Here is a 22,828-nt window from a genome sequence, read left to right as displayed (position 1 = left end):
CTAAACACACAGGAATATAATCGCTATTCTTCAGGTTTGTCACATCCAAAAGCTGAAGCTGTTTGAGAAACTCTGTAATTGAGATTTTCCCAGCTAGTATTTGCAGTGTCAGTAAATTTGGAAAGTTTCATCAAGCCCAGATTAGTATCTGAACTCCTAGGATTAGCTGTATCAACACACTTCTGTCCGTCACCAATAACAACGGATGGTTTTTCTCTATGGGTGTGAGCACACACGAGTGCAAGCATCTTACAGCTAAGACTTGAAAATAAGCACTGCTAGTTAGACTCAGACAGAACTGAACATGCAGAGTCTTTAGGATGTCCATGATGTTGCAGCATTTGTGTGGAAATTTGATTTTACTCCAACAATTGCTTTGATGAGAAAAAGACAGATTGAATTATCATTAGATCTGGAGTTGATCAATATCATCAGCAGTCATGAAAAACATTGTTCCTCGTTGTAACTTCAGAAATTAATAAAGTGCTCACAGCACTGACACAAAGCAATATATCATTTACCACACCCCAGACAAAGAAATCAATTTATTTTTTTTTTTTTAAGGGAAAGCAGACATACATACATAGAAGAGCAAACCTTTCACTACACAGTAGTGCAACCTAAAGGAAACATCGAAAATTCTTTTGTTCTTTTGTAAAACAAATCAGTATCCTAATTGAAAGACATACCATACCAGACACACAATGTTTAAATATTTTCACATCAGGTGGCTCCCATTAACCTATAAATCTATAATCCACAAACCCCCAAACTACAGAGACTTGTCATACTGCAAACTGTATTACAATGTCTATGAGCTACCAAGGCTCCAAAAACCTCTCCTTTCCTGAAACAGGTGCATAAAACTCAGTTTTCTGAAATGCTAAATGCTAACCATGAGAAACCTTTGGTTTTATGCATTTAAGTCAGTGTGTTCACACACATATTTGTAAGGTTAGTTTACGATTAGCTTTTTTGAAGGTCTTACAGAAGTAATACCTATTTTCAAGTGACTAAGTACTTGTTTTTCTGGAAAATACACAGCACTATGATTCTAATAGTGGACATATGTACAATGCTAAAATGACAACTACATAAGTCAAAATTCAGTATATAAATACTATGCAAAAGGAAAGAATTTTTGTACTGTACATCAAATCTGGAGAGCTTTTCATACTTGTTTTAAAATAGGTTCACTGACAAATGGGTTAATTTCTGTGGGGACAGGCTGTATTTTCATCAGTTCCTCTAATATTTGCATACACTGGATATGGTGGATACACATACGTGGTGGATACATGGAGTTAGAAGGTTTGATTTTCTGGCCTCAAAGGGTGAAAAAAAAAAAAATGTTTACACCTTATTTCCACCTAAGCCTGAAAAAGAAAAAATCTGGTAAACTTTAAGACAGAAGTCCTAATCCCCACTTCATATGGAGGTAGTTTTGTAGGAAATCACTGGACTTTTGCACAAAAATTTTATCACATAAACTAACTGGAAAGTTCTAGATGTTCTATAAAGTTCTATAAATATGTTTACTTATCCTCACAGAAGTTAAATGAAATTATTTCTACCTTAGACTGTCATTGATGTCAGGATGGCTATAATGTGAGTTGCTTTTTGCAAGGTTTTTCAAGAAGACAGATCACTTACTAAATATCTGCAAGCAGCCAATATTAAAGCAGTTGGACTTTGGGCTAAATGAACCTGTGTTCCTGCTGATTTACATCATATGTTCCCTAAGAACATTGTGTTCATCCAAATCACTGCCCCATGGTCTCTCACCCAGCCTCAATGAGCAAGGGAAAGTACATGTTGTGATCAAAAAATATACAACTATTGAGGTCTCCTCACCTTTTTTTTAAGTGGTGAGACAAATTTCCACTCATCCTTGTCCTCTATTCTTAGTTTTGGTACTACTATCTTTCTGCCAAATTCAGATAAAAATGGCTAAAGGATTCAGAGGATATCACATGAAAGACAAGAATAAAAGATGGACAAAAACCTTAGCCACACAATCGTTATTTCTTTAGGAAAGCTGGTTAAAATTCCAAGAGAAATCATATGAAAAATTCCAAGTATGTTTGACAAAACACAACTAGATTGAGAATGATCCTTATGGGTCCCTTCCAACTCAGGATATTCTATGATTCTGTGATTTTATGAATGGAAGGCGTATTTAAAATGAAGTGTGGTATGTAGGAGTTCAAACAAGTTGAACTATCGCTATTATATTATACAAGCTACTGGAATGATAAGAAGGTGCTAAAAAATTGAACAAAACAAAAATAGTGACAAAAAGCCATGCCTTCAAAAATGTATTCATGAATTTTGAGAATTAAAAAAAAAAAAAGTGTTAACAATTACATATATTACATAAAATATTAAACTGGGCCACGGAGGCTGTATCCCTTAAGTATGCTAATTATTTACTACTGAAATTTAAGGAACTTCATGCCCTACAATTTTAGCATTGAAACCAAATATACTTCACAAAGTCCAAAGATTCCCAATACATCTTCCAAACTGGATGTAATACTTTTATTTTCAGTTATACTTAAGCTTAAGAATGCTCATTTCAAACATCAAATACTTAAATGTGTATATAGAGTGAAAAAATAAGATCCTAGCCCTTCACAAAACGGATTAAGCTAAAAACTCCCTCTCTTCACCATATAAGATATTTAGGAGCTGCTGTGGCTTGACACTAACACTTCCTGTGCCAAGGAGTGGCCAGAATTATGCCAAGATAAAGGTGAACCTCCAGGCAGCACAGAAGTCAGATCCTGACCCAAAAAGCTGGGGTTCAGCTTTAGCATCTCGTCTGCAAATGGGGTTTTCAGAACTCTTCAATCAGGCTGTGCTATCCACAGCTCTGTGAAGCAACACTGTCACCCAGTGGCTTTGCTTGGGATTTTTTCTTCAGTTGTCGCAGGGTCTGAGAGCACTATCCAGACCGGACTGCCACACTACATGACAGTTTTCGAACTGGATAACATTAAGTATACAGCTTAATGACACTGTCTGGTAAAAATCAAAGTTCTGTAGCAGCAATACAAGTACATACAGTACATTATTCAGTACATTTCAAATGTATTTGCTGGTCTGAAGCTGAAGACTGAAGGTGGATTGCTAGATTAGCAAGTACTGAACCATAAGTGCTCCCAGTGCTCAGGTACAGTCTGCCCTCAGCTAATTAATAATTGAAAAACGTAAGCACAAACAGGAAGAAAATCTAATACTGCACCCATTCTCTTAAATTCCACTCCTGTTGTGTTACCACTGTCTGCTACACAGTAGCTAATGAAGAAAAAAAAATGATGGCGAAATGATATTGAATTATTTTAGCACACTTAAAATGAGCATAAGAAACCTAACTGTGTCCAGCTCTTAGGGAAGTCTTCTGTAAAGAAAATCTCATTTTTTTCATTCTCTCTTAAAATTGCTTCTAGCAGCTGTTTGAAGGTGAACTTTCCTTCAAAGTAAGAAAAAAAGGTTATTTTGCTCTTTTTAAATTAGGGATAAAGGTCACAAAATGGGCTGGAAATTGAGGCTTATGAACTACGTTTGACAACTCATAGCCAAAATACAGAAATATATTGACACCAATACAATGACATTAAACACAGAAATATTTTGTGGTAACCTTGACACAGTCTCATCTGTCCAAAACAGATGCTATTTAAGCACTCAACACCAAAAATGCAAGTTGATAAAATACTTAAGTCATAAACATCAGCTTTTTATTATTATTTTGCTTATCTGAACGTTGAGACAGAGTGAATAAACCAGATTTTCTGATTTCCAGGTGCACAAAGCAGACTTCAGTTTTGGACACTGATAGGCCTAAGTTCAAGTGACCTATCTAACCTCGTCCTCCCGAGAATGAGCTTCTCTGCTCAATCCAAATCTTATTCCATTGAAGATTAGTGGGTGCCGAGCATTAAAATCTCTTGAAGAAATAGCCATCTTTGTGTCTGAGACCTAAAACGTGAGACACTGCCCCAGGACCTGGCCCACCCGCAGCTGTGGGACACTGAGGCACTGATGCTGCTGGGAAGACAAAATCCCCATCTAAAATGTAGGTACATTCAAAAAATACACCACGCTGTTCCCAAGCCTACAAAGGACCCATACATTGAGTTACTTTTTACCTGAATAAATGTTCTCATTTAGGTGCTCACTAACTACAGTTTGTCTTACCAGAAAAGCATTTGGGAACAACTATTGTGAAACAAGCATTCCTGGGGAATTTTATCTCCAAATATCCTTAGAATCGTAGAACAATTTAGGTCAGGAAGGACCTCAGAAGGCCATCTAATCCAAACAGTTCCTCAAAGAAGGGATAACACCAAGTCAGCTCAAGTTGCTCAGGACCTTGTTCAGAAGCATTTTGAAAACCTCCAAGGCTGGGGGACAAACTATTCCTGTGCTTAACTACCCACTGCATTTTGTTTTTCCCTGTGTGTCTCTTTTCAAACAGAATTTCCCTTGCTGCCACTTGTGACCATTGCCACTTATCCTTTTCTTATACAACTCTGACAACAGCCTGGTTCTATTTTCTCTGTCACCTTCTGGTATTTCTTCTTCAGAAAGGAGAGCCCCTTGCTTCAGTTTTACATTACTCCACTTTCAAGAAGAATAAAAACAAAATAGTCTTATTACAAAAATGATCATACAAGAAGCTATTCAAAATGGTAATTGTTTTTAATATAAATAGACAACATAAATTGATTTCAAGTTTCAAACATAAAATATTTATTGAAGGAAAATGGAATGAACTTCACTTCAGTTCCTGGAATGGTAGCAATGTGTGACTCAAAAGAGCTACCCACAGTGCCACAGCTACTGTGAGCCTGTGAACACGCTAAAAACAGGAAAACCTTAAGCACCATCAGGATCATGAAAAAAGATAATTTTCAGAGCCATATAACAGATCAATCAAATGAATTTCAAGGAAAAGATAAAGAATGTTAAAATGTGATGTTGCTGTCCTTTTGCTTCAAAAATGTGCACCATTGTGAAGGAATCACTTTGCTGTTGCATCCCATAAGTTGCCATTTCTTCCTCCAAACATACACTACATTCAACAGTGTGAGCAATGTAGAAAGTTTTTCACACTGTCTCTAGTATTACGTCATCTATGGCAGGGGGATAGACTACTAAATCAAATATTATCCCACTTTTTGTATCCTTCTTTCTAATGTAAGTGTTTGTTCTGACACTGTTACAGACCTAAGATACTGCCATATGAATAATCAGCAATAGCTTGCCTCCAGATACTTCAACAGATGAAATCCCTTATTTTGCATCCCCTGGTAGTATCTCATTCATTTTTCTCTGTGTGAAAGCCTCTGAATACCTAATTTCCACCCACTCTTACTGCATACCGTGCTGCTACATGTTTTACAGGGATGCATGATTCAGTGCAAGTGTTAGTTACAAAAACCTGCAGCTTTGGAGTGTTCGTAGATTTTATTCGTTGGGTTGATTTCAACCAAGTGAAAAGGATACTTAATCACTTAACTGAAGAAACAGTTCAATTATCAAGCACCATATTAAACCAGATCTGTAGGCTGCCATAATATGAATTACTATGGTAATATATTTTACAGCTTATGACAGAAAATATGGCCATTCAAAAAGGAAAGCCTATAAAGGGTAATAATTAAAATTTAGTAATTAAATAGCTAGCATTTTACTGCCCTCAGAGACAGTAAGCCAGAGAAATTCCAAAGTGGCAACCAAATGAATTCCCTGAAGCTGAGAAACAGCTAAAACAATTCTTGAAAAAGTGGTCTAAAAATATTAACAAATACATATAATCCTTGGTTTCCTCATTGTAATTTCAAATATCTTAAAATGTACTTCATGAGACTAATATCTTGTAATCTGCATACTTTGCAAAAATGTTTCACAAAAAGAATGTACAGTCCATGCTAAATAAAAAAAAAAAAAAGTTACTTTTCAAGCATGAGCCCCAGAAGACTTGAATGCTTTCCCTTCCAAAACTTGTTTGTTAAATTCACTTTAAAAAATATCAACACAAATATATGAAAATCCAATGTATTGTACACAATGCTATCCTAGTGGCTAAGAAGGTAGAGAGAAGACAAAACTTGTGTTAATACTCTGAATTGTAACATCAGCTTTTACAGATACCAAATATAAACCAGGCAGATATATATATTCATAAGAACATTATTTTTATAAAAAACTTTGCTACCAAAAAGGATAGTAACTTCAGAAAACTCAACAAACTGTTGTGCTGAAGTGTCTTTGTGTGGTTCAATAAAAAGTCTCAGCCTTGCTTGGGACTGAGTCATCTAGACACACAAAATAATTAGGCTTGATATGAAGTATTTTAGATTACTCCATAATGTCTCCATAGCTTATAAAAAAATTTGCAAATGCTAATTGTTTAGAAATAAGTCAAACTAAGTCCTCCAGTGTACTTGCCAACTGCTCAGAAACCAGGAACGGTGCTGCTACCTCTCCAGCACTTTCTTCCCAAGTGTGAGGAACAAAACCAGCCCAGTCTGGGTGCAGTCACCCAGCACAGGGTGACTCAGCATGCCAGCTCCTTAATAAGCCATGACTTACCCAAAGACTACCATCAGACAACTCCATATAATTCACTTAAAGTTTCCACTCCACAGATGCATATTCCCCAATTCCAAATGCACTCAAATGCACTGTCCGGTTTTAATTTGCATTAAAATACAGAATAATTGAGATGAGAACCCAACCAAATGCAGCTACTTGACCATTTTATGCAACTGCACATCTTTTAGACAACTGAATATAAGAGAAAGCAAGTCTACATATGGCAAAACTTCCATGGCCTAGACTCTATCATTTGGACATTTTTGCTCCAATTTTTACTGGCCCATATTTGCAGCAGAAAAATCTGTTCTAGATCATCTTGAGTAATGCATTCTATCTTTGTACCTCTGCTCCACATGTTTATTAGTATATACTTCTGTTCTCCTATTATGCGAATGACAAAGACTGCATTTATGAAGAAAAGGCTGCTTTCTTAAATATCCACTGTTGCTCACATTAGACAATTTAAAACTAGATATCTTTCTTTCCTGGAAATGACTGAATTATTCTACAATGAAAACAGTAAATTATTGTTTAAATCACTACAACTACATCTTGGCATTGCTGTGGTGTATAGCGTTGAAATCTGGTTGGGAGCAGGGAGAAAGGATAAGACCTTCAGTCATGGTCCAATAAAAACTAAAGATAAATTCATAATCATCTGACTGAATTGCACATATTTTAATTAAATCATGATTTTAAGATGTTTGAAATGTGCTTCTTGGGGCAAGAGAAACCCACCACAGACACTTATAAAGGGTTGCAGAACTTCAGTTGGTTTTCCAACCAACCAATGCCCCTGACACCCCCAACTCTTACGATGTTGTCATCTGTCCTTTGTCATGGTGAGGGAACACAGACAGCTGAGACCATTTCAAGACCCTGTTCTCTTCTAAATACGTTTAAAGAGTGGGATGGGATGGGATAGTTCAGTTGGAAAGGACCTTCAAAAATCATATATAGTCTAATTGTCTGACCTCTCTGGGACTAACAAAAAGTTAAAGCAAATTAATAAGGGCATTATCCAAATGCCTCTTGAAAACCGGCAGGTGGAGTAACCATCTCACTAGGAAGCCTGTTCCTGTTCCAGTGTTTGACCACCCTCACAGCAAAGAAATTTTTCCTTATGTCCAGTCTGAACCCGCCCTGGCACAGCTCTGTGTTGTTCACTCGTGTTCTACCATCAGTTACCAGCGAGCAGAAACCGGCACCCCCCTCTCCAGTTCGCCTCCTCAGGAAGTTGCAGAGAGCAATGAGGCCACCTCTCGGTCTTCTCTTCTCCAGACTAAACAGCCCAAGTGTCCTCAGTATCTCCTCATCATATGTATTTCAAGATGTATTGCCAAAACAGAAAAAATATCAATTGATTATATGCAGATTTTCCAAATACAGTTTTTAAAGTAATCAGGAAGACTGTGTTTTTCAGTGTATATGCATTAAAAATTTCAGGTTAAACTCTTAAAAATCTTTATAATCATCTTTTCATCTTCATTTTCTGTAATCCTACAAAACCTATGTCTCACTGAATTTAATAAATAAGTAAATAAAATTGTCGAAGGGATTAAACTAATTCTCAGAGCAGCTATGGAAAGGTTTCTGCAGACCCCAGTGATTACTCAATTGACTGTAGAGTGTTTTGTTAAATAAAAAATGCACTTGAGCATATGGCTGGATAGTCTGCTGATTCAGGTGCTTAGCAGTTGCTTTTGTTTAGTTCCTTATTCTCTTAAACAACACAAACCACCTTCTTTGGTCTTTTCCCCTCATAGTTATGTTGTTACTTTTGAAGTTTTGATTGTTTAGCTTATGTTTTGCTTTCTCTTCCACTGGCTTGCAATTCATTTTCCTTTTATGCAAGATTTCCACTTTCTGATTCTCACATTCTGTACAGACATTTCCCTTCCACCTGGTTGAAACCTGTCCCATGTGCTCAAATTTGCTGATGGGACAGGAATTTTCCTGATTATTCAATGTTTTTTTCTCACATAGGTCAGTTGTGCACTTTCCCAGATTGGAATTACTTCCCTCAAACGAGTCTTTCCTTGCCCTTCAGAAATTCACAGTTTTGTAGGTTACAAGTTAGGCAGAACAGTGCCTCAAACAAGGCACATATAGCACAGATTTGTTGCTTCAATCTTAAGCCATTTTTGACAAAGCTGGAATTGCAATAGGATTTCACTGGAAAGAGGGGAAGCTTTCTCCAAGATACAGTTATCTAAAAAATAATCTTGTTTTAAAACATATTTTGGGACAATTTCTGTAGAAAACTTGATATCTGTCATGAGAGAGAAACTCAGATTCAGAGAGTGACTTTCCGTACTTCAAAGAAATTTGGTGTGCTTACTCAAACATTTTGAGTGAGAAAGGAGGCTAATTTCACCCACGTGCAGTGACATCAGTTTGTCATTTTCAACTAAAATTTCAGTCTTCATGGGCCAAAATATGTGCTCTTCTATTACTTTGCAGATGCCCTCTGGACATCAGTAAAGAAAAGGAGGAAATTTTACAGAGAAGTTGATGAAAAGGGAAAGCAGTGGTAAGTCCTGATGACCTTCATTTACACAAACTGTACAGAACTAAACTGAAGTAAAGGGAACTGACATTGAAAGACCAGAGATTTGGGCAGCTATTAGAGCCACACCATGACTTTGTTTTTCAGCTCTTCTTTTAGCTCCTTTCCAGCCATCTTAGATCTCAGTGTCTGATAAATGAGGCTCTTGTTTACCAGTAGCAACTTACTTTATTTGCATATATATCTGCCATTATATTGCCTTATTTTCACGTGTGTTGATTTTTAAAGTGTGTTATTTAAAGAGCCAGCCACTTAAACCAATGTCAGTATAAAGTCAAACAGGAAGCACCGAGAAACCTGATGCTGGAATGAAGGTGTTTTTGAAAAGGAAAAATGAGATAAACAGCATCAATTACAATATCTACATCTAACAACAAAACCTGTAGCAGACATGAAATATTTTTGTATTCAAATTATACAATTTTTTCCAGAAGTTTTTAAATGGTAAGCCTGCATGTGTGTGTGTATTCCTATATAAAGACAAAGTCTGTACAAATGCCCACACAGACAGCACTTGTGTAAACATCAGTGATGTTTTTCTACTTGTCGCAAATGGATTTTGATTTATGCCCTACCCAAAGGAGAAACTGCATATTTTCTCTTTAAACTATTGAAATAATTGATCTTTAAATCATGCATAATATTACATCTTAGACTAGTCACATATGAAAGTATTCTGACTCTGATTTTCTTGTACTTGGAAGCACAATATGACTGCATATAAGACAATAATCTCTAAAGACCTTAAAGGGAAAACACCACTAAGATCTCCCCTCTGACTCTGGTTTTGTCATTCTCATACATTTGGGCACCTCTCACAGCCTTCTTAACAACATCTTCATCATGATAAAAATATAAATTTAATATGCCATGTTTACAGTTCTTATAGCCATTCTGCCTCAGTGTCAACAATGAATGGAGTGCTTTTAAACCACTCTCTTGCTCAAATGTTCAGATCCAGGAAGGTGTCAGAATATTTGGAGCTTTGCTGAGATAACCCAACCTGTACCTCTCACAACCCGCACAGCAGTATAAAAGTTCATCTCCTCTCAGCAATTTGCATCCTTCAAAGTGAAAAGACCATGCTATAAGCTAAAAGTCTCCAGAAATGTTTGCATTCCAATGATCCTTTATTCTAAACAGAGATCTTATAGAAGTACTTCAATTACAGAAGAATCTGCATGTTTATAGAACTTTTATTTACTCATTCTTAAGCCTTACAGTATCTATAATAGGAGTAGTAATTAGCAAAGTAATTTCAAAGCAACTTTGGACCAGCTGAAGAAGCTTAAAACGCACATCCCTAAATTCAGGCACATTGAGAATCCCTCTGAAATTACTGACTAATTATGTACTTAAGTTTAGGATTATGTTTCCTGAATCAGCTCTGTCTGTGTAACATCACAATGATTTCCAAAGAGTGGGAAATAACAAACAACTGTAATTTCTGAGGAGGGAGAAATAACATGAATAATCAGATTCTTACCATAAAAGAAAGAGTAATCTTGCTTCCACATGAAAAGGTCCATAGAAGTAAGAACAAAGAGTATAAATCTTTTTTGTAAATATAAATTCATTCATGCTTTCTCAGTGTTTTCCATGAGGCATAAGAGACTCTTTAAGTGTAAAGTTGTTCCAGGAAAACAAACAAAACAAACAATCAAACAACAACAACAAAACACAGAAAAAAAAGGTTAAAAAAAAAAAGCAAAAAAAACCAACTCCAAACATTTCAAACCTGATTCTTATTCCATATTTTTCATCATTTCTTCATTTTCTTCCATATCAAGACATCTGTATAACAAATTTTAAAAGACAATTTATAAACTTATGGAAGGTAGGATTTATAATGGAAATGACAAAATACATTAACAGGCAACACTTTATGCAAATTTAAAATTTGAACCCAAAGTCTGTAAACAAAAAACATAAATCACAATATCACATTAAAAGGCATGGATTGCAAGAAGAAGCCAATCAAAAAGCAATCATATATCAATTGTTTACAGCTTACCCAATAAAACCCTGAATAATGTTTAAGCAATGTCATCTGTTTGATCTATCCATTGCTAGAGCTTAAACAGCCAAAACCACTACCATTACACAGTTACAAGGAATAATTATGTATATGGATAGATTACTACTTTGGAATTAATTTTCTCTCCATCTGGTGTGCATCTTATTTTGACCACAAATGAGGTACTATGCTAGGAAACTAATTAACAATTATTGTAAACAATACCAAAGAGAGCAATCTGATTGATCTACTGAGCACATTCTTTCCTTACTCTGTGGTGCAGCAGCAGCAAAGACCATGATGGGCAGGAGCACAGCAAAGTCCCTATAGACAGCAGGTGTACAATTTGGACTCTTTTCATTTTCTTCTGATAGTAACAGTAAAACAAATGATTTTTTTTAAATATAAAACCCAGTGATATTTTACATAATTTTTAAAGAAAAGTTGTAACATCAGTATTTTGAAATCACTTTTCACTTTCTCATTCTGTCAAGCAACCTGTAAATATTATTAGCTTTTTTAAAAAGTTTGCAAGGCATGAAGGCTTCCAAGGGCACAATTTAAACTAAAATTTCATCTTTAAGACAGATGTTTTCTTTTAAAGATCCTTAGGACAGGGACCACTGCTATCTCCTGGGTCACATGTAACATTAAGCTAGGAGCAGACAGCAATACTGCTTATATAAAAAATTGGAGCATTAGGATATAATGAAGTTAAATATGGTCATACTATGAAAAGACTTGACAGAGTCTGAATAGTTATGTTTTCAATTACTTCAAAAAATTGAGACATTATAACAGGAGATAGTACTACAAGATATTAAGGAATTTGCTTCTTTAAAATATCTAAATTAACAAGATACTAAGTAATGGCAGTCCGTGATTGCATTTCATGTCCAGAGACTCTGGATGATCAGTGTTAGGTCAGGGTGATCTGCAATTACAGTTTCTTAAAGTGTGTTTATTATGCAGCTGCTGATGGCAACTCTATAACTCAGATTTTTACAGTTAAAGCAGGAAATATATTTAAAACCAAAAACAAAGAAACAAACAAAAACTCTTCATATTTGAAAACATTATTTCTGGAATATACAGCTGCCTGAGACCATAGAAGGAACATAGCTTATTTTCAAATTAAGAAGCAGGAATGATTGCACAGCAGCACTACAGGCCTAGTTAGCCTGGACTTCATGGGAACCATCTACACAGATAAATAGCTGAGGGCCTAAAAATGAAATTATGCCTTGGACCCTCGATGCCCATATTGATTCATTTTTAGCTCATTCCCTTGATCTCTTGGATTGCTTCAAGTAACTGAGCAAAGTTAGGAGGAAGGTTCACTCCAAAAAAAAACAGCCAAAAGGCAGCACAGATAAGGCTACATCAGTCCTGCCTTCTTTTGCATACCCAGTGCTTCAGAACTACAGCCCAGAAGTTTCTGCATCCCCTAAAAATCTTGATGGTGCAGTATAAAACATGCTTACATGCCTTCTGGTGGGCTGGACAAACAGCCCTCACTTTGTTACAGAAACTTTAAAATGAGAAAAGCACACAAAGAATAAGGGCTGCTCCTTAGAGCCACAGGCACACTGTGGGACCAAGAAGATCACCAAAGCCAACAGCTCCACTATGTGGAAAGGGACAGGAAGCTGCAGAGAGATGGTGTCCAGCAGTGAAAGCAGTGGTTGGAGTAACACAAGGAGAGATCACACCAGCTCCTGACAGTGGCAGCAGAAGCAACATCCATCTGGGAGGCTGCTGAAGCTGCTGTGAAATCCAACAATTTTGTTGGATATGAACAAGTCCACCTTCAAGTGGCTGTTAAGAGATTTGGTTTTCCAAGGTGCTGAACTTCTTCAAACCTCTTTCCATCACCTGTATGGGGACCCAATGCATTCATACGTGATGTCTTGAAAATGCCTTATAATTCTATAAATCATTAAGCAGAATGTACTATAAAGCCTTTGAATAGGAAGCTATATAAAAACAACCAAATATTAAGTCCTTCTAAGAAAACTACTGTAAACTCACATACCTAGGATCCTCCAACAGAGCTTTAAGTCCAAATACTTCAGCCACTTCCTTAAAGTCTATTTACTTACAAAGAAACATATGCTTGTGCTGAATAATACACATTCAGGATTTCCTGTTTTTCAGTACTGCACTTCCAAATGCTTTCTACAGATTTACAATTCCATCTCAATTTCTCAACCCACATCCGCACGTAACCCAATTCTCTGTTCTATTGTACTATTCATCATATTACAGACAAGTCATTTAACCTCCGTGACCTTATCTACCATAGCAAATCGGTGGTCTGTGTAACTAGCGCAAAGATGCACCTGTTTTCAACTGATAGCATAGAAAGAGCAACCACAATTCACAACAACTCATAAAAATTAGGTTTGTGTAAGAGCACATACTTTACGACTTGGTCATGAGCAAAAATTAAGCGGAACTGAAATAGGCTATCAGATCAGGCCTTTGTTTTGAAGTGATTTATCTTCCCCTGTGCTTTCTGGCTTACAGAAGAGAAGTGCTAGTGCACTTCAGTGACGGTGTGTCCGTGACTGAAAAGCCAGCCGGGTCCTGTTGGAAATCTTGGACTAAGACATTGCTCCAAGTTTTTTCCAGAATATCAAGCAGCAGCAGCAACAACAACAAAAATATAGATGGGTTTTCTTTTCTTCCAAATTTTAAGTTTGGTTTACCACTCTTATTTCTTTTAAATGGAACTGCTCATCTGATTTCCACCATGGATTTCTTAAAAAACAGTTAGTGAACAGAGAAGTCCATCTTGCACAATGATGCTGCAGATATAGTCCCAAAGACCACATTGAAAAGAAAGATATTGTTGACTGATGAAATATAACTATCTCATTTTGCTCTAAAGTACTTGAAAATATCCTGATAAGTATAAAAATCTTGTGCATTAGATCTAAAAAATAATTATTACCATCAAATGGAAAAAGGTAGAGGATTACACAATTTGATTTTTCTTTTATTACAAAGATCCCCAGTTCCTATCAGCTTTATGCTTGCTTCAGATCAGAAAAGAAAACAAGAAAACTGCCTAAACAAAAGTGCCATATCCCAAGCAGGATAAGAAACTTATTAAAGAAACACCACCACCAACAACAAAAAGAACAAAACAAAACAAAACAAATGAAAAAAAAAAAAATGAAGTTCTCATTTGTTGCTTTGCTTCCACAAGTTACCAGAAGAATTTCAAGGCTGGAGGTATTTCCTAACCTAAAATCTTAACACATTCCAATACTGTTCTGCTAATTAAATAAAACACTGTGTATTTACTGTTATGAAATACCTGAAATATCTGTTTTATTTGAACTTATTCTCAGCAGGACCAATCATGGCTAAAAATAAGGAATTTCACATTGTCTTTTAGTACTTAAATAAATTACAGTAATACATATTAAGCAGGAAAAAAAAAAACACCTACTTGCCACTTGTCTAGCTTAATTATCAAGCTTAGCTGCTTTTCACTGACTTCATTCTGTCTAACCCAGTGAGGTAATTTTAGCTTGCATGCTATAAATCATCGGTAAGATTAACAACAATACATATTAAGAAGATCTATGTTTTATTGCTACTCAGCTGAACGTCAGCTAAAGTAATTATGGCTATGAAGCTATATTTGTTTTTCCATAATGTGATCCTTTAAGTCACACACATTTGTAATGAGGAATATCCACTTCAATCTCTTTCAAGAGTAGTTTTTAACTGCATTACATCATTTAATATGGGGTTGAAAGTTCATTACCCAACACACAAATCTTTTACTCCAAAAACTCTGTAACTTTAAGAGGATCTAGGGAAAAGTTAGAATTATCAGCACTGCAGAAAGTAAATATATATAAAAGTGTGTCTTGGGGACTGAAAGGCTGCAGGAGATAGCAATGGAATTTAGGATCCTCTACTTCTAAGTCACTCTTTTCATTATGTACTCTATGAGTAATAATTGAGAGTTGTTACTACAAACTAGTTGGTATTAGCTCCATGGCCTGAATCCAGATACTCATGGATGAAGCCCAGATTTTTTAAAAAATCATTGTACAGTGGGAATTCTTACTGGCAGTTGCAGCAGAAGTGTTAAGAACTGGCAATGCAGAGAAATTGTTATGTACTCTGAGGTGGAGAAGTGCTTTCAAAAGAGGTGTAAGTTATATTAAATGTGTGATAGTTGATGCAGTTTAGGTCTGAATAGGCAAAAAGGTATTCAATACCACATAACAAAATTTGCCAGAAATGCTCCATGTTTGTTGGGACTGGAGCTCCAAGAAATAGACTCAGGGCAAATTGCATTAGCTAAGTGAGATAGCTAATGCTGTGTGACAAAGTACATTACTGCTGTCCAGCCCAGTCTTACATAATGTTCATTTAATGAGGTGCAAGAAATAGAAAATGCTTTAATGAGATAGGCAGCTGATGCCAAATTGGATGGAGATGCAATAATAAAAAGATCTTTGGAAATACAAATGAAAAATAACAAACTGAAATTCAAGTGGAAAACAAAGTATGAGTTGCTCACCATTTGCACAAATGTGGACAAAACACCTCTTTGCATGGGATGTGCTCAAAACAGCCAAGTGATACAGGGGAGAGCTCTGGGAGTCTCAGGAAATGACTGAGGTCAAAGAGCTGAAGTTCTTAAGTAACAACTTCAACTGTTCCCAGCCCCAGCAGAAAGCGATGACGATCCATCACTGGAGTACTGAATGATTCTCCAATAAGATGATCTATCTGGAAAGACCTAAGTATGATAGCTCATATAAGAAATGGATGGCTAAGGATGAGAATGGAATGGATGTAAGGCCTGTCTAAAGGAATAAGCGTCAGGTGATTTTCTCCTACTGAACACAACACAGCATCATAAATAAGCTGAAGAGACAGAAATACCTCTCAAGCTGTTCTAGTCTGTCAGCTGGATCTATCAATCTAGGACAGAAAGTAAGTAGAAAAAAAACAATCAAACCCCGCAGTCACTATGAACCAGGAGGCAGAGTCCAAAGAAGTTGTAAAACTCAGCAGAAACTGAGGAAGACATCAGCTAAAGAACTTCTCTGAATTGTGGTCCCTTCGACCTGCCAGGCCACAGAAATATGGGAACCACAGTCAGAAACACATAGAACCAGTGTTTCTCTTCTGCCTGGATGTAGAGAGTGTTAATACCCTTTCCTCCCCTTCTTTTTTTCACATACAGGAAGATGCTCAGAAAGTGGAAGAAAGAATAATCTGGTCTATCTGAAATTGGTGGTGCCTTGAGCTAGATGTTCATCTGGAGGACCTTCAGAGATCTCTTCAAAATTGAAATATTCTCTGATTCTGCCATACCATACACTATAACAGAATGTAACTATGAAATTTGTGCTTCATATTTATTCCTCTGTTTTGTACTGAATTTCAGAGAAGTGTGACTGAATGTTGACATTTTGCAAATGAGCTGTTGGGGGGTACTTGAGTAGTAAACTCAGATTTATTGAAACGTGGGTGTTACTGAGTTTACTGATAACCTTATTAAGAATTCTTTTTCACCCAATTTCAATAATCATATTCTAACCCCGTCTCACCATAACCTTTTGTTTCCCACTATTTTGAAAATAGGGTATTATCCTTTAGAGATAAAAAGTAAATGAGAATTAATACATATCACTAACCTTGGTGTAAAATCACTCAAATATTTGGTTAAAGTATCATTGCAGGCAGTAAATTAATGAAAGTTATGTGCTTTAATCTTGTGTTCTTGTAATGTGTTCTGTACTGATTCCAGAAAAGAGCTTGTGTAACTACTGTTTTACTTCAGAACATAAACTGAAGAAAACAAAAGTACCCAATTGGTAGATTTTTATTTTTTTATATGTCCACAGGAAGATGAGTGGCATGCAGAATTCTTTCATAATTTAAAATATAAGTGGAGTTACTCAGCATAGTTATGGGTTATCTACTCTCAGACTTCTATATTTCAAAAATAAATGTTTGTTAGAATTAGAAAAATTAGATAAAATTAGATAAAATTAAATAAAATTAGATAAAATTAGATAAAATTAGATAAAATTAGATAAAATTAGAAGTGAAGTTGCTCCCATAATCTTAAAGTCTGTTCCATTAAGATTGACAGTTTTATCCTTGACAATGAATAATTAATTTGTACAGTGTTTTAATAAATAATTTGTCAGCTTTCATGGTAAAAATTGGAAGCAAGAAGTGTTTCACTACTGAGACAGTATACTGCTCTGTCATTTGCACTGAAACAGTTATAGATAAAATTTAAGCACAACTAAAATAAGCCAAGTAGAAGATATTTTAATGTATTAATGTCAAGGATTCTGATCTTGATGGGTTGTTTCTGACAATTTCTAACTCTCCAGTAAACTGTCATTCAACTGACAAGATTAATCTAGTACAGCAAGTAAGGATTAGCTGTCTGATTAAAATATGTGAACTATTTATCAGAAGCACTAGGGGACTATGTGCTCCTAAATTATTGCAAAGGAAGAGGAGCTTCAACCTCACATACTGCTTGGAGCATGTCTTTACTTCTTTATGCTTTTACTTTATGAAGCATTGTCTGTTTCTTTCTGCTTACATTTCTTTAACTTGCTTTTTCATTTGTAAAACAGTTGATGTAAACTGAAGCAGCAAAATTGCTTAGTTATTGATATTAGATGCTGCAAACATTTTGTGCTGAAGTAAAGGGAGGTTCTTAGGTTAAGGAAATCATAACGTGAGATAATCCACTGCTTTAGAAAAAGCCCATCAGTATCATTCTGAAAGAACAGGTTTGTCTTCGTAAGATTAGTAATGAGATAATTCAAATATTCCTTTATATGACTAAAGTCATATAACTAAACCCAACTATTTGAATTATTTTGAAATGCAAAACATTTTAAGATACTCCTGTATATCAACTTTACTGATGCTATTCTCTGCTATTTCTTCTGGTGGTGTTCACTGTCATGATTAACAGGAATGTACCCACAAACAAAGCAGAATAGAGTAGGCACCTGTATGGAAATTGGTTTTTTTTTCACCATTCCAAAGGTGCATTTTGCTTCAGTTAACATACTGATGTGAACTACAGATTTTTTTCTGAAAATTATTGTTTTCGATGAAATCAAAGATCTTGCATTAGTCAATGCTTTGTGAGAAACAGCATAAATTTTGAGAGATGGGCAAGTTGCCTTAGAGATCTTTGCTGTTTCTTTTAAAACTGAATCATAGGAACTCTGGGGAATACTTTGTATTTAATATTCCATTCTAGTTATGGCCTTACTATTCAATGTGATGGTTTTAATTCACTAAAACAACTTTTAGTACACAATACGTATTTTTTTATGCATAAGAAATTATATTTTTAAAAAATAAGCTCACAGATCTAACTGATATCCTGTTTGCTCTCTTCTTGGCCTGGTTACTTAGTTTTCATTGTAAAAGTAGTCATCAGTTCTCATCTCCTTTTACAGTGTACAGTATAGTGTTGTTGTTTCTTTTCCCATCACTAAAATGCATGTTTGATGACAGTCACTGAAGAGATCTCTTAATAGTGACCTGATATGAAAAATGTTACACACTGTTGCAGATGAAATTTGTAAAAACTAGCTCAAGACTCTTCTTATATCATGTAATGTCTGTAATAAGTCTGGGGAAGCCCAGTCAGTCTTTGAAGGCAATAGCCTAGTTTGCCCATCTGACAACATTTAATGTTTCATGCATCACTGCAATATGTATTACACATTGTGAGGGATCAGCAAGGATAAAAGACCTCTACTGAGGTCATTTCACCTGTTGTACAAATACACTATCTTGTGTATTCTTCTCAAAATATGTAAATAAATTTTGCAGGAAAAGACACATAAGGGATTAAAGGGAGACTTTATTATAAAATGTATTTACTAAGCAATAGTTTTCAAATTTAGCCTACTCTGTCTTATTATTTCATTAAAGATCAAGAGCTAGCCAGGAAACTAGAACTCTGCAAAAAAACAGTATTAAAATAAATAAACAAATAAACAGAAATGTTCCATCAAATCTTTTCCCCCTTATTCTTTTCTGGTAGAGTATACAGACAAGCAGCAACTTCACCTTTGATTTTCAAGGAGGTGGGAAGCTGCTTTTGGTTCTGCATTTCAGCCACTGGAAATGACCATGGAAAGATCTGAGAAAAACGTGGCAATAAGCACCAGAGATGAAACCTTGTTCGGTTATTCTCTGGCAGGACAGATATGGTTACCACATACCATCTGGGATGGAATGGGCTGCTGCAGCTCACCATGAGCGCAGTCAGCCAGGCTGACCAAAAACGAACAGAGCCCCACAGCCACATCAGGGTGGTTCCTAACTCCATTGCTGACGGAAAAGCAGATTTTTTGGTTTTTCTTTCTTTCTTTATTTCTTTCTTTGTTTTTTTGAGGGAAGAATACTTATGGAAATGAGAAGTTAAGCCATAAATTGGGTAAATAATTTAAAAGTGGTGCCTATCTTCATGAGTTAATGCAGTGAGTGGCCAGAAGACAGTGATGGAAACAATTAGATGGAATGACTAGAAATTATGACATGCAGGGAAAAGAAGAGCGCCTTCGGGTTTTTTTTTGTCAGAAAGAACAGAATGGTTTTCCGATATGTAAAGGGGGCAACTGCTACCAGCCTTTTCCCTGAGTACTAAAAAGAGAAAATAATTTGTATATTATCTGTGAGAAATGGTCTTTGGGAGCATGATCCTGCTTAGAAAGGATAGACATGGGTCTGTTGAAGTCTTTTCCAGCTTTGTAGCAATCTGATTTTTGATTATTCTTTTTGAGTGTCAGTAATTTTACAGCATCCAGCACTTAAAAAATACAGTGGGATCCTCTTTGGGAAACAAATAAATTAAAGAAAAACAACAACAACAACAAAACTGCCCTTATCTGAAAATTAAATTTTAGCATCTTTCCAGTAAGCAAAAAAAATATATGACAAGCCACAGTAAGTCAAAGACAGGTACATACAGAGAAATAATATCTGTAGATACTATTCTCTCAGATAAATTGTAGAGCAGAAAAAAAAAATAGTTAGAAAATTGGAAACTTAATAAAAAAGGAATAAAATCTTCAAGTTTTAATTTATATTAACCACTAAAATCTTTTAGCTTGATTAAAAATGCTTTAAAGTGTAGCTGACTATGCAATACTCTGACAAAATCACATCCACAATTTAAATTTTCCTGCTTTATTAGATGGTCATCATGTGTTTCTGAGTAACAGTAGCAACTATTGATTATTAGAACATACTCAGAATGAAAGTGGTGTAATTTGTCTTATGTTTTTTACAGAAGGCATGAAGTGAACAGGGAAACCTCTGTAAGGGAATGACAGTTTAGAATGTGCTTAGAATGGCAGGGGGGTTGGTACTAGGTGATCCTTCGGGCTCCTTCCAACTCAAACCATTCTATGATTCTGTTTCTTTCTGGAATCATGGAAAATGAAGCAAAATGGAAGACCTTAATTTCTATACAAAAAATCCAGTAAAACAATTGTGAATTGCTCAAAGGAGAAAAATGACATCGGAAAAAAATTGTTTGACCTTATTTAAATAATACATTTTCAGTTACTAAAATGCTCTCTGGGAAAATCTTTTTCTGTCTGGAAGGTACAGCCAGGTTTTGCTGACCTTTACATTTCTTGGCATGCTCTTTTTAATCACTCTTTAATTTGCTATTTTATCTGCATTTTTCAAGTGTTTTTGTCTAGGAAGCTTTTGTCTTGAACAATCAACTCAATGTATTTTCACATCAAGCCTGTGGTAAGTGTAATTAGAAATGTTCTCAAATATTGCATCAGGAACACAGAGAAGTCTGTGTCCCGGAAAGCGATTAGCAAGGAGGTGCTCAGATCTCGTCAGACATCAAAATCCTGATACTTTAAATTTCCATCACTGGCACGCTGAATCACAGAAATGGTTTTCTTTTAATGAGTGTGATGCAGTGCCTGAGAAGTCATGCATGAAATCAACTTACCAGTGATGGACCTTAACTTCAGGGCCTGCAACCAAGAAACCTCTTCTTAAAGGCTCTTCCAATGGCTTTTACAGGCTCTTCCAGCTGTTTGCAAAGGCTTCGCATACATTCTTTTCTATATTGGTTGGTGTGTTGAAGGCACCCCGGTGTTTCTGACCCGCAAGCTGCGGACAGAGCAGTCACCGGTCCCACAGCAGAGCACCAAGCGTCAGGGCTCTTCTCTCACAGAGCACAAGCCTCGTCTCCTCACCTTCCCAGCCTGCCCTCCCTGGACAGCCCGCAGCCAGCCAACACACCCCTTCAGTTGCACAACCTAGTCCTAGTTTCTTTATAACCATGCCCTAGATCTGCAACGGTCCACAGACTTCCAGCACCAGGGGAAAAACTCAGTAGCTAAGACGTTTTTCCAAAGGACCTATCATGTGAAGAATTCACTTTCTCTTAATTAAAAAAAATAAATAAATAAAAAATGCAGCCCTACTCTTACACACAGCATCAAGGCTATTTTAGTGAAGATGTTAGGATCTAAAAGCTGTCCAAATAGAAAGAGACCCTTATCACAATTTTTGTTATGTGTCCTTGCACTAGAGGGGGGAAGATCACTTGTTATGACGGGGAAAGCTTTTTTTATTTCTTTTAGAAATAACAGAATCTGCAAAAACTATTAACACTATCAGAGGCGTGACATCCAGTTTCTTCTTTATTAAAATAAACAAACAAAGTTTATCTTTGACACAACTAAAACAGAAAAACTAAAATTTAAAGTTTTGGAATAACGGGTAGGTCATTTTCCTTGAGAACCCTTTTGTTATTGGCTTTTCCTTATGAACCCTTTCGTGATTGTTTTTACTGAAATAGCTCGGTTTCTCAAGTTGGATTTAAAATATCCTTTTATTACATTCTCCAACTTCTTGTCAGTATATTGTTAATTTTCATTTCATTAAGAAAATTATGAGCTAGAAAAAGCAGTAAATCCTGTAAACCTCTGCCTTTGTTTCTTTCCCCTTCTGAAGAAATGTCTTTTAGCATAAGAACAGATCCCGTGGAGGAGCACACAATCTACCTTGTGCAGATCATGTTTTCTTTCTGGAAAGCATGCTACTGGTTTAATTTGCCATCTCTGTACGTGGCTAATTTTATAGCTAACCTCGCCTTCATATTTGCATTCTTTGCCTGGATGCTTTTGTGCATTTCACACGGGCATCCCCAGTCACCAACAGCCTTCTCTGTTCTGCTTTTGGTGTTTTGTGCTCCAACTTTCTGCATACAAATGCAAGAGAAAAATGCTTCTTTGGTAGATGTGCCGCTCTTTGTCCCCCACTGTTTCCAAATTCAGTTGAGCCTTAATAGGTTTTAACAACAAACTGTTGACTTTTTGTACCACTCAGGTCTCGTTTGTATTTTGATTTTTATAGGATATGCATGTGAATGAGGAAGAAAGACTTAGTTTCATCAGAATGGTCCTCAAGTACCTTCCAGAATGCAATTACTAGAGTGAATTTTCAGGACTTAATAATCATTAAATATATACTTATGCATGTGTGTGTGTATATATATATACAAATGTTTTTGAAAAAAACATTATTCTCCAAAAAGAAAAAAAAATCCTTTAAAACATAAAACA

At 35.9% G+C, this 22,828-nt stretch overlaps 1 protein-coding gene across 2 annotated transcripts in view; it reads right to left on the bottom strand.

The window, feature by feature from the left end:
• Positions 1 to 21,671, bottom strand: part of SLC26A7 (solute carrier family 26 member 7) — a 90,100-nt gene extending 68,429 nt beyond the window's left edge. The window contains exon 1 of one of the 2 annotated variants that reach the window (XM_080580772.1): positions 21,205 to 21,671. The gene's annotated coding sequence lies outside the window, so the exon portion shown is untranslated. Of the gene's footprint in view, positions 1 to 10,916; positions 10,998 to 21,204 lie in introns of those variants that run through there. The other variant, XM_080580773.1, reaches the window with a different exon arrangement.
• Positions 21,672 to 22,828: the final 1,157 nt, after the last annotated feature.

The sequence above is a fragment of the Anser brachyrhynchus genome (assembly GCF_964034855.1).
Source record: "Anser brachyrhynchus genome assembly, chromosome: 2".
In the NCBI taxonomy this organism is placed as follows: domain Eukaryota; kingdom Metazoa; phylum Chordata; class Aves; order Anseriformes; family Anatidae; genus Anser; species Anser brachyrhynchus.
The sequence above is the reverse complement of the archived record's forward strand: the minus strand, read 5'-3'. Positions and strand labels throughout refer to the sequence as shown.